General features: G+C 41.0%; 1 long non-coding RNA gene across 1 annotated transcript; it reads right to left on the bottom strand.

The window, feature by feature from the left end:
* Positions 1 to 435: 435 nt before the first annotated feature.
* LOC146174004 (uncharacterized) lies at positions 436 to 2,415 on the bottom strand. The gene is made up of 3 exons (XR_014701912.1): positions 2,390 to 2,415; positions 1,171 to 1,259; positions 436 to 461 (listed from the first exon to the last, which is right to left on the bottom strand). It is a non-coding gene; the product is annotated as an uncharacterized LOC146174004 (long non-coding RNA).
* Positions 2,416 to 11,297: the final 8,882 nt, after the last annotated feature.

Below are 11,297 nucleotides of genomic sequence, written 5' to 3'. Positions count from 1 at the left end.
CACCATGCCAATCATTTAATGTGCCAGAGAGTGCCATGTAATGATTGATCACAGGCCTTTAATTGCGACACTCAATTGTACCGTGAAAATCTTTCCCCATTTACTAAAGTAATCATTAGCTGTAACATGACCTGTAGAAATTGACACAGAGAGCTGAGGCTGTGTGATCACTACATGTATAATATGATGCTGCATTCCCAGGCCATTAAAATTGCAAACAAGCCATTCCTTTCTCCAGTAGACACAATATGAAAAATTTTTGACTGATTTTAACTCTTATTTATGTGGAGGATCATAATATTGCAAAAGTGTATTTAAATTGCCAATGACAATTCTTTATTCAATATGAGTTATGCATAGATAAGCCTTATAACTACTTCAACATAGCCAAAAACATGTAGTTGCTTACCTTTTGATCTAATTCCAGCCTAAGATGTCTCCCCCTTTCGTTTTCCTGGCTTCTATTATACAAAAAAGAAACACCATAATTTTTTTTTCAAAAATGAGGTTTAACTGCTTAAACACAAACAATTTAGAACTGATTCCTAGCTTTTAACAAGCAGCAGTCATTCATCAATAAGAGGCCTGGAGGAATGTAAGAGACTAATGGTATAATGAAGAATGCAATTTGAACATTATTTTCAATAGCAAGCTGTGGTACTTAAGAGAATAGTGAAAGCTTAGCATCAACACTAAGGCAACAGGTGATGCCACCAAGCTGCCCAATAAGGCTCAGAAAAATAATTTCTTTTTCCAATGTACTGCATGTTAAACTCGCTGAAATTGGTGTGCCAGACTTACTGAATAACATAAAAGACTTTCTGCTGAATAATTTGACAATCTACCAGCTCCAAGATGCTGTGGAGCTGGCCGATACATATGGGGTTCACGACCACCCTGTACAAAATTTCTGGCTCAAACAGGCTTCTGCAGCACACTGCTAACTCGAATAAGGAAGTTGCTACATGATGATCTTAAAACACATCTTAATAGCCTGCAGATCTATTTAATTTCTGACTCTGTCTCAGGGATTAGATTGCAAACGTAAGCATTTTATGCTGTTGTCAAAGAAGGAAAACAATACATTTTTACAGAAATCTAAAAAGCAATAGAAAACATTTTCTCATTATGGCCTATAACACACGAATGGAAGGTACAGAAGACAGAAACCTTGCTGGTCTTCAGTCGATGGGCATCACCATATCCCTCCTCTTCCTCAAGCATTGCATTCAGTAATATTTCCAGATTGCTGCGCACAGCTAGGAAGAAGAAAACCTATTAGCAGACATTCTCATACCCGTCTTTGCTTCACTCTATATTATGGCTTGTGAATGACATCACTTACCTTAACATACAAATGGCACAGTTCAAAATTGAGCTCTTGCTCTGAAAAAGCAATGACTACGTTCATTTTTGTTTTTACATATCGAACACCCTGGGCGGGGACACTTATATCCCCACCCACGGTGTCCGATATGCAAGAACAAAAATGTTGAAGCAGACATTCACCACTTGCTGTGGGACTGCCCAGCACTGAAATTGACACGAATCCGGCACTTGGCGATAGCTAGCCTACCAGCAAACAATCCTGCCTCGTATATCACCTGGACGCAGGGACATCATTGCTCACTCCTTGACTTCATAAAATCACCCAACCTTTTTCCATTAATTTAATCATTTCTTCATTCTTCATCTCATACCCTACTGATGCCCTTAGGCAGTAAATATCGTTAAAAAAAAAAACACAGGCGGCACAAGCAGGCAATGTACTTTCCGGTTCTAACCAAAAAACATTAATAAACATTCGCCGGTAAAAAAATTACGGCTTCTGAAAAACCCAATAACGCCGGTTTTTGGTATCTAGGACCAGTTCTTGACGAAAAAATTTCCTCTTCCGTCCCTTCAGAGTACAGAAACAAGCACGAAGTATTTTAACCATGGCTCCACTCGTTTACGTCACTGCAAAATCCGGACACAGCGATATGTGCCAAAAGTCTTTCTGTGGCGTGACATCGTATTTATTTCTCCCTTAATACCAACGTTGGGGGAAACAAAATTACTGCACTGTCGACATGTTGAGTACTACGTGCATGCCCCTTCTCCCCAAGGAGGGCCGTAAATATAAATAACCAAAGAACCTGGGAGACCCTGCACAGCTCTGACCCTGAGACCCAGCTGGGCACGATCAACCTGACCGAAGAACAACGCGCACCAGCCAGCATCCGAGGCGAAGCGCCAGACGCGGGTGGAGGATATGCGCGAAGTCTATTCCTCCTTCTTGATAAACATGCATGCATACCGCCACAGCGAAATAGCAGCGCTATCTGGCTCAATGGAAGGACGCCAGTTCTACATCTGCAAAAAATACAATAATAGTCTGTATACTTACGGCTGAACTTGACAGCTTGCGCGACGGGCAGCTTTGATGAGCCAGTTGCCCGCGGTTTTTTATCCTCTCGGGCCAGGCAACGTTTATCCGATTGACCTTCTGTGAAGGGCCGCTGAACGTCGGCAAGGTTTTTGAGTTACGTTTGACGACTGCGTCGTGCCCCTGAATTACATTAACATACTCTACAGCAAAAGACTCATCGGGAAATTGGAACAACGCGAACTTGAACAAGGTGTCACATGTCACCAATGGATCCCAAAATGGCCTAATCGCACGTGTGTCGCACCCGCCACCTATAAGGAGTAAATAATGTTTCTGTCTCTTCTTTCAGTAGCAACTCACACCATTTAGCCCCAAATCTAGCCCTTGTTATTCTATTTTAACAATCTTTTTCCTCATTTATTTTTTTTTTTTTCACTTATGACATTAGCCTCCGAGATCACCAAACACGCGCGTTTGGTGATCTCGAAGGCCATAATACAAGCAACTTTTTTATATATTTATTTTTCAAATTTTGTAGGCCTACACGACACATTTTTGTCTCCCTTGACATTGACACACACAATGTTCTTACACAGCTCCTTCTGCATCTGCTTTTGTGTCTGCTTAGGTTTTGTAACGCACCATAATGTGTACAGCTTCATATACAAAGGCGTAGCAATTTCATTATCAACTCCAATCTTATTTTATTTTTATTTTTTTTTGTCAATTAGCGGTCGCCGTCGTCAGACAAGTCGTACTGCATGTTGCTCCTTTTGCCCGGAAGTTAACGAAGAACTCGTCCGCAGCGTTATGAGGACGATTGTTCGAAAGGATAACAATTCGGCTTTCTCGCTGTCTCGGCATCATTTCGCTAGAACTGCTAGCTGAGAGGCGCACACGACCACAAAACATCAGTCATGATGTATGTGCACCCCTCGAATGTATTCAGGAAAACAAAAGGGACGCAGGAGGTTTAGGAGGTATGATCTAGTCCTGAAAGTGGTATACGTGAGTCCCTCTTAATCACTTGAGTTAGAGACAGAGAAGATCGGCATCGTGGCCATCGTGGCCACGGACGTTCCGCCACGCTACGCTCTGTGGCCATTTCAACGTGTTAGCAAACACATCGCAAGACATCGTCGCTGCCGTATTCAACTGATTGTAGTATATGTGAAAGAGCATATGTGTGATCCGTACTAAGCTCGCCATACGTGTTTGACACGACGTCCCGTATATTTGCTTGTGTTATATACGTGATCGGGATTGGGGCAGGGGGTCGGTAGAACACTGCACGGGAACGGGCCGCGGGCCGGAAATGAAGGAAACCTGCCGCTGAATTTGGTCCAGTGATTTATTTGACGCCGAATAAAAGAAAGCGTATTGTAGACAGAGGAGTAAAATGTCTTCCCAAAACTCTCTTGACGAAACCTTTGCTTCTACAGATACTACTGCCCTTAATTCTCTGTTGAGAAGAATATTACTGTAAGTTTCTTTTTTTTTTGTCTCATCTTGGCTTATTTTTATGTACTGGCGGTAAGCAGTACATTTTTAAGGCGTCTGCGCATGCAGACTTTGTCGGGCCTGGGGCGGGCCTAGTGGAAACGCGGGCCAGGTACACGCCTGGTTCATGTGTGCATGGGCCAGGGCCAGTCCCGGGCTTGGAGTTATGAGCCCGGGCTGGGCTCGGCCTTTAAACGGTGGGCATGGGCCGGGCCCGGACTGGAAAATCATGTGCAGTGCTCTAGTCATGGGGTCGAGCGTGTGTTAATGCTGGAAGCGCTTAGAGCATGAAAGCTTGCAGCGCGAACCCAAGACCCTTTTTGCAAGAAATTTCTATAAGCCAGCCAGATATATCACCTGGGAATTAATTTCTATAAACAATTAGACCATGCAATTTACCATGGGCAGTATCAAATAACTATATATGGTCCTTGAAGAAAAAAACTATGGCAATTAGAACATAATCGTTCCGCGGTTCAATTGTGCAAGTGCGTTACTGCAGGAAAGCCAAATTCAATTTCGAGCGACCCGGGAATTAATCTTGTGCCCTGAACGTCCGTTTCAACTTGGATACCGCGGCTGCGCTCACGTACCCATGCATGTTCAACGGACAGTCCTTCACGCTCTTCAGCGTTTGAATTTTTATCCCGAGAATGAAAACGAGTGAATTAAAACGATGTAGGCCAAGGATTCTGTGGCTTAAGGGCTACTGTTGCAAGGTAGTTTTCACAAAATACAAAAGGCAGGTGGCGCATAGTACCACTTAATTTCAGTGGTATGTATATTTACGTTCATGATCTACACTATTTGCCAGATATGTGGCAGTTATCTATTTAATCACCACACCAACCACACCAAACCATAGATCCATAGAGTTAATCGACAAACACACACCGCTTTGCCAAGGGAAGGCCTAGGCCTAGCTGTAAAGGCAGGACGATTTCTGGATACGTTTTATTGGACTGATTCGTCGATGTGCGTTCTGTGACAAAAGGGGGACTGTGGAACCTGTGGAACGACGCGCGCTATGCCTTTAAGGTGCAAACGCCACCTTGAGCAAGATATGTGCTAATGCACAGAAAAACGGAAAATCGGCGGTTCAGAATGCACATGGCTGCCGAGACCTCTCATGCCTCTTCGAGCGGTGGAACTTCTGACTTCGACGCCCACAGTTTGGCGAGATCTACGACGACGACAATTCTACCGACAACTCTGCAGTAGTACAAGGTGGCCGGAGAGGTAAATATATACGTTCGAACTCGGTTGGCTAAAGACGCGCGGACAGACTTTACTCAAATCTGGGCTTGCTGTTCAATCTGTAACCAGTGAAGATCATGGTGTTAATTCATTTTATTTGAAAACATAGAGCCGAGTCTGATAATTATTCTAGGGTCAGAAAGCGCGGTCTTTGAGGAGCGTCTCATTTGCATAAGTGTGTGCGCAGTCGAGAATCCCTAAAAAAAAAAGAAAAAAAAAGTGGCGGGGGGGGGGGGGTTATAAGTACGCCAAACATCTCGGAAGTTGCTACTTTGAATCTCTCACTGCCTGGGGGCTGGACATTACACCGATGCCATGTTTACTGACCTTTCACAGTAATTGGCACAGTATTCCGTACAGCACCTTCATAGACTAAGTGTCATCTTAAATAAGCTCTCTGCTCCCAGTGGGCTGCAACCTATGAGAGTAGGAGGGGGGGAAGGGACTTTGTTTTAAGCTGCATCATATATGCAATCACAAATAATGGAACTTCCAGCAACAGGCACTTAGAGAGAAAGCCAGAACGAGGAGACGGGGTCCCCGCATAATCTTTGTTTAGCTGTTGAGAGACCTTGTCGAGATGCAAAAACAGGATTTCTAGGAGGTCCCTTTTTGTGAGGTGATCTGCACTTGCTTAGTGACAGGAGAAGTGATTTTAATGGTTTACTGTGAATCTCACAGTCCTGTGGTGATAGAAAACATTAAAAAAATGAAACGTACTGCACAATAAATGAGCTAATGAGGAAAATATTTTTCTGCCACCACCATCACAATTACCCTACATCTCTCAAATAGTTCCATCAATGTTTTTCTGCCGCTTTGGAGGAGGAAAACAGGCCATAGCAGTGTGAGTCCAGGACTAGTCTTTTATGCATTACCTCCACGTCTGATCGTTAAATAGCTTGTGCTTGGATTCTGTGAGCTGAAAAACTAATGCATCACCCTTGCCCTAACTCTACTATTTTAGTTCCATGCCGTTAACATATGAACCAGGATATATTATTTACATTATTAGATATATACCATAGTAGGAAGGGCCACTGTGTGTGTGTGTGTGTATGTGTGTGTGTAAGGGTGGGGGGTACATGCTCTTCAGCATGTTGCATAGAGCTCTGTATTCGAAGCTTTACTTGAATGTATTTTAACGGTGTGCCCGATGTTTCATGAAAGTCGGCTGATTTATTGTCTAACATCTATGCTCTTTGTTACCAGGTTACACAGAGCATTGATGAAGACGAGGACGCAGAGGTGCCCCTGGATTGATGCCAGGTATGAAAAAGGCTTTTGGCAGAGAAAGAGAATGCTCATGGCACAAAGTTGTCAGTGTTTAATTATATATTTGTTTCAGTTGCCCCCACTACAAGTAACTTCATATTCGTACAGTAGGAAGTTTCTCGATTTATAATCTGGTATCTAATTTTCAGCACAGTTAGCATAGTTTACACATGACATCTCACACTGCATTCTTTTCTTGATGGTCTTTATTTTGAGATGTTTCAAAATACCTTTTATTTCTCTGTTGAGAAACTTGGTGTCCTATTAGAGCTGTTACTAAAAAGTGATAAACGTGATAACCAATAACCCTGCCTTTCTTACACCAGGCCAAAGCAAGATATTGCTTGCCAGTAGGCACATATGTGCATGACAGTCTCCTGGAGCAGCCGGCAACAGCGCAGGTAAAATTGTAACATTTTAGTTTAGCCTGTCCCAGAATTTGTTATGGAAACGTTACAGTAGCTCTTGTGCTTGTTTTTTTTTGTAACCTATTGTGCTGCAAGTAGAAAAAAAAAAAGATTGAGGTCTAAAGATTCAAACTAAAACTGCAACCAGGGTCCAAGATTTCAATTTTTTTGTCAAGTTTCAAGTTTATTGCACTTCATATATGATAGCATTACATACATAATAAATAAATACAAAAGGGGTCCCATAGTGAAATGTACTGTACTGGGACCTCCTCAGCTAATTAAAACGAGTTATGAAAGGGAGCAGTGGTAACAGCAAATGTACAAAGTAAAAATATAGTATGTTATAGCAATAATAATTTTTTCTCCCTTGCCTCTATAACAAGTAAATGTTATAGAGGCAAGGAAGAAAAATTCATTCTTAAATTATAGAATACCCCACATAGAAGTAACCGTAGACAGAACGACAAGTAGTATCATATCATAAAAAAAATGAAAGGAAGAACAGCAGCATAGCGTAAAGTAATACAAGAAAATACAAGTATCCATTATTCAAATATTAATACAAACAAGTGAACATGTGCAAAAACGTTTTAAAAGTAACTTTTTATTAAGTGTGTACGAAGTATTTTATTAGTTGGTGGCACTGAATGATTGAAGAATTGAAGAAAAAAATGAGCGCCATTAAACAAATGTAGCAAAATACTTGATTTGATGTCCGGAGGTATGTTATTCCATGCTTTGACTGATGTGAATCCAACTACGGTAATTAGTGCTCACTCTTGGCAGGAGAAAATTACTTCTTGATGAAAATCTAGTGGTATTGGGGTCAGTAAGATCTTGACGATATATAAACTAGAGAAGATTGTTGTCACTAACAAAACAATTTGTGAAAGTGCCTAAGTTATACGTGAGTAAGGCAGAGATGGGAAGAATGTTAAGTTGCTGAAAAAACTTGGGAATATTGGCACGGTATGGGATGAATGTAAATATACGTAAAGCTTGGTTTTGTACGTGTTGTAGTGGTGTGATGTCACGTGTGAAGGATATGTGAAATCCCAAGTCGTAATGCAGTAATTAAGATGACTATGTATGAAAGCGTAGTATTATGTTCATATTCATGGAGAAAGGACCGTGACGTTTGAAATCCATTTATCGCTCTGAACGCTGATAGCCTCAGCGCCAGTTGGCTGTCGGCAAGAAACAGGAATTAGTGGCTGAGTTGCTGCTAAAGCAAGGAAATGGCTTGACAAAAGCTGAAAAATGAGAGCACCTGTAGGAGGACAGGGTTTCCAATGTCACCAAGTTGCAGTTTCAAAAATACACAGTGTTATCAAGTGTGTTTACCATGCTTAGGGGACACCCTATCTGAGTTTGGTCATCAATAAATATAAAGTCACTCACTAAAGCCTGTTAATTTGCTTCTGTCAAGCTTTATTGATGACTTTAAGATCATAATTTTAATACCAATGACACCTATAGTTGTATGGATTTACTGAAAAGTCAGTGGCTCTTCAGATACTTTATATTTTTTCTTTCCCACCTTTTAATACCTGACCCATATCACAAAACAGCACTTTAAGCCCTGGTCACATTGTTGCATAAACAAGGATGTGGCTTTGATATGCACCACGCTGAAGGTTTTTTAGTTTTCTTTCAGCTTGAGTGTTACTCGCGCTACCAAGAGTGAGATTCTGTAATCAGTAATGCCTGCGATAATTATGCAAAAAGCAGTTCAGTGACTTAGAGAGGTATGTCACTGTGATTTTAGAGGGAAGTGGATAAACAAAAATATGCTTCAAGGTTTAGTCAAGGCTTTGTCACTTTCTATGCATCAAGGTTGGTGGGGCCTGAATTACCCTTTTCTCCTCTAATTTAGCAGCTGCGCAAGGTGGAAGCAAAAAATTGCTAAATATATACTTAAATATTGTTTAGCAGAATCAGATCTATGTACGTATCTAGCTTGACCATTAGGAGGAGCCATGTGTGGCTCTGGAAGAAGCAAAATCATGGTCAGTCAGCGCTACCACGTGCATCTTCATGTTTTTGCTGCAACAAGAGCACGCCATAATTACCCCCCGCTGAACACAATTACTCGTGTCTGCCATAGGATGCCACAATGTTAGGAGACTCAGGTTATCATAAAAGACATAAAAGATGAGTGCTTGACCTATGGCAATGTAGTCGCTTAAGATTTACATTTTTCCAATGTACATTTAGTTATTTAAATGTTTAGTTCTGGAGAATTGCTGATTTTAACTGTAATGCCGCCAAGGCTACTAAAAAAGGTGCTCTTCCTGGCTGAATATCGTTCCAGATACTGAAATTACGAACACTTTTTGGCTTGCAGTTGGCAAGCGGCCATGTAGCAAACTTGGCCTTCCAGCGTTCACCATGTAGCATTTCTCCTTTTCCTTCCATAGATACCCCTTAACATCCAAAGCGTTTACATATACGGCTTCAGGTGGGCGTTTCAATCAATTTCAGTTATAACAGTTGCTTTTAAAATTATAATTGCCATATGAGCGCTTAAGCCTGTTTTACATGCAAGTGAAAACTCCAGCAATTTCTGCCGGAGTAAATAAAATATTTATTTTGAGCTGTCGCGGCAGCTCGAGCTCTCCAGTTCCAACCTGTTGGAAATTTTTTGCTGTGTCGATGCCGCTCACCACTGAGTTCACTCAATTGCTTGCATGTGAACCAGCCTTTATGTGAACATTTAAAAAGTAATTGAACAAATTTTAGTTAAATAGGAAACTAGCAGGGATGGCTATTGTCTCTTTAAACGTTTATCGAGCCTCATAAACTGATTATAAAAATTAATTGCATGTAGTGGCCATCCTCTCTTTTTTTTAAAGAATTGGATCTGTTGTGTCCACTTTTCTGCTCCCCCTCCTGGGTTTAATGAAACTGCCATGCAACATTGATTAATATGCTACTGTCATTTAATAGTTGTAAGTGGCGTGCAGTGCTGTTCATGAAGATTACCATTATATAAATATTTTAAGCTTCAACAATTTCAGAAAGGAAAGCTGGGCTAAGTTCTTATTGAGTGAGGCAAGATTTTCTCCTCTGGACTCACAACATTTTCTTTTTATGAAAGCAGGAAGAAGTGCCAGTACCTTATCCTGTGCCAAATGATGCAGACAGCTCAAGTTCTGATGAAGACTGAGGTCCTCAAGTGAGCATGTTTCTTTTTTTTTCTGAAATGCTGAAGATTTAAATGCCATATAAAACATAAATTAGAAGGATGCAACTTTAAGTATACATTAATTGTAGTTCAAAATTGAGTTTATTATGTGTATATAATTGTAAAGGATAATTCCATCTTGACACCAAAAGCTTTGAATGAAGTGCAAATGTTAAGCATTTTGGGCAGATAACCTTTCTCTGGCTTGCATGTTCAGTATATGCTCACCTTTATGCTGACCCTAACAAATGTAAAAAAATGAAATTTATCATGCAAGGAACCATATCGCACTGTTTGTCAGTAAAATACACCTGTCATTGTATCAGTTAGACTTTGCTATTTGGCACTTATGTATAGGTGGACTGTAGGAAAATTTGATGAGAACTAACATTTTCCTCCAAATAATATTTGTGGAATATCTCATTTATTTTAAGATGCTGACTGCAGAGCTCAACAAAGTACTTTGCAAGTTGCTGATGAGAGGACACAAGTTGCAGCCCTTCTCATGTCCTATGTGATGCGCCATAAAGTCAGCGACCAGGGGGATGACAGACCCGCTGGACCTGCTGAATATCATCTAGTACCCAGGAAAAGCTCCAAAAATTGAAATATACTTGCTTTTCAAATCTTTGGGCGTACACATTCCTGAAGCTGAGAACCACTTCTATTGTCTTGATTGTACCAGGTACTTGGGTAGTACAGCTCAGATTGAGATTCACTGGGAGAACTGTGAATGGGATATTGACATAGCCTTTTGCTCTTCCTTCCTTGTAATTCCTTTGAAAGAGCAGCTTCAACAAATTCTTGGGCAGCAAAACTTGAAGTTGCTTCCGCAAAGAATCAGAGGAAGTGTGATGACGTAGTGGATGGCATAGAACATGCCAGGCATGTCGGCTGATTTTTCAACTCACAATATTTCACTATTGTGGAATACAGATACAATTAGTGCTTTAAAAATTAACTTTTGACATCTGGCCAGTTCAGTGTGATATTCTTGAGCTGGACCTTGCAGTCTGAAAGCAGAACATGCTTATGCCTGCTATTTGTTTTGGTATTTCAAAGCCAAACATGACCACTCTTTTTACACCCTTTGCAAAGGAGCTACAGAAGCTTTCCGGGTATTTGCAGCTGCGTATTCAGTGGATGCCATTCGTTCAGCAGAAACTATAAACAATTTAATGGTTTTTATGGGTGTGGCTGGTGCTACTATCCCGGGGGCTCTTCATATGAATATTGAGATCCTGCTCCAGTGTGCAGGACTGCTGTGAAGCATATTGAAGTGGCTAGAAAAGGCTCA

Source organism: Amblyomma maculatum, chromosome 11 (assembly GCF_055883805.1).
Source record: "Amblyomma maculatum isolate TAMU_Amacu chromosome 11, ASM5588380v1, whole genome shotgun sequence".
NCBI classification, from domain to species: Eukaryota; Metazoa; Arthropoda; class Arachnida; order Ixodida; family Ixodidae; genus Amblyomma; species Amblyomma maculatum.
This window is presented reverse-complemented; position numbering and strand designations above follow the sequence as displayed.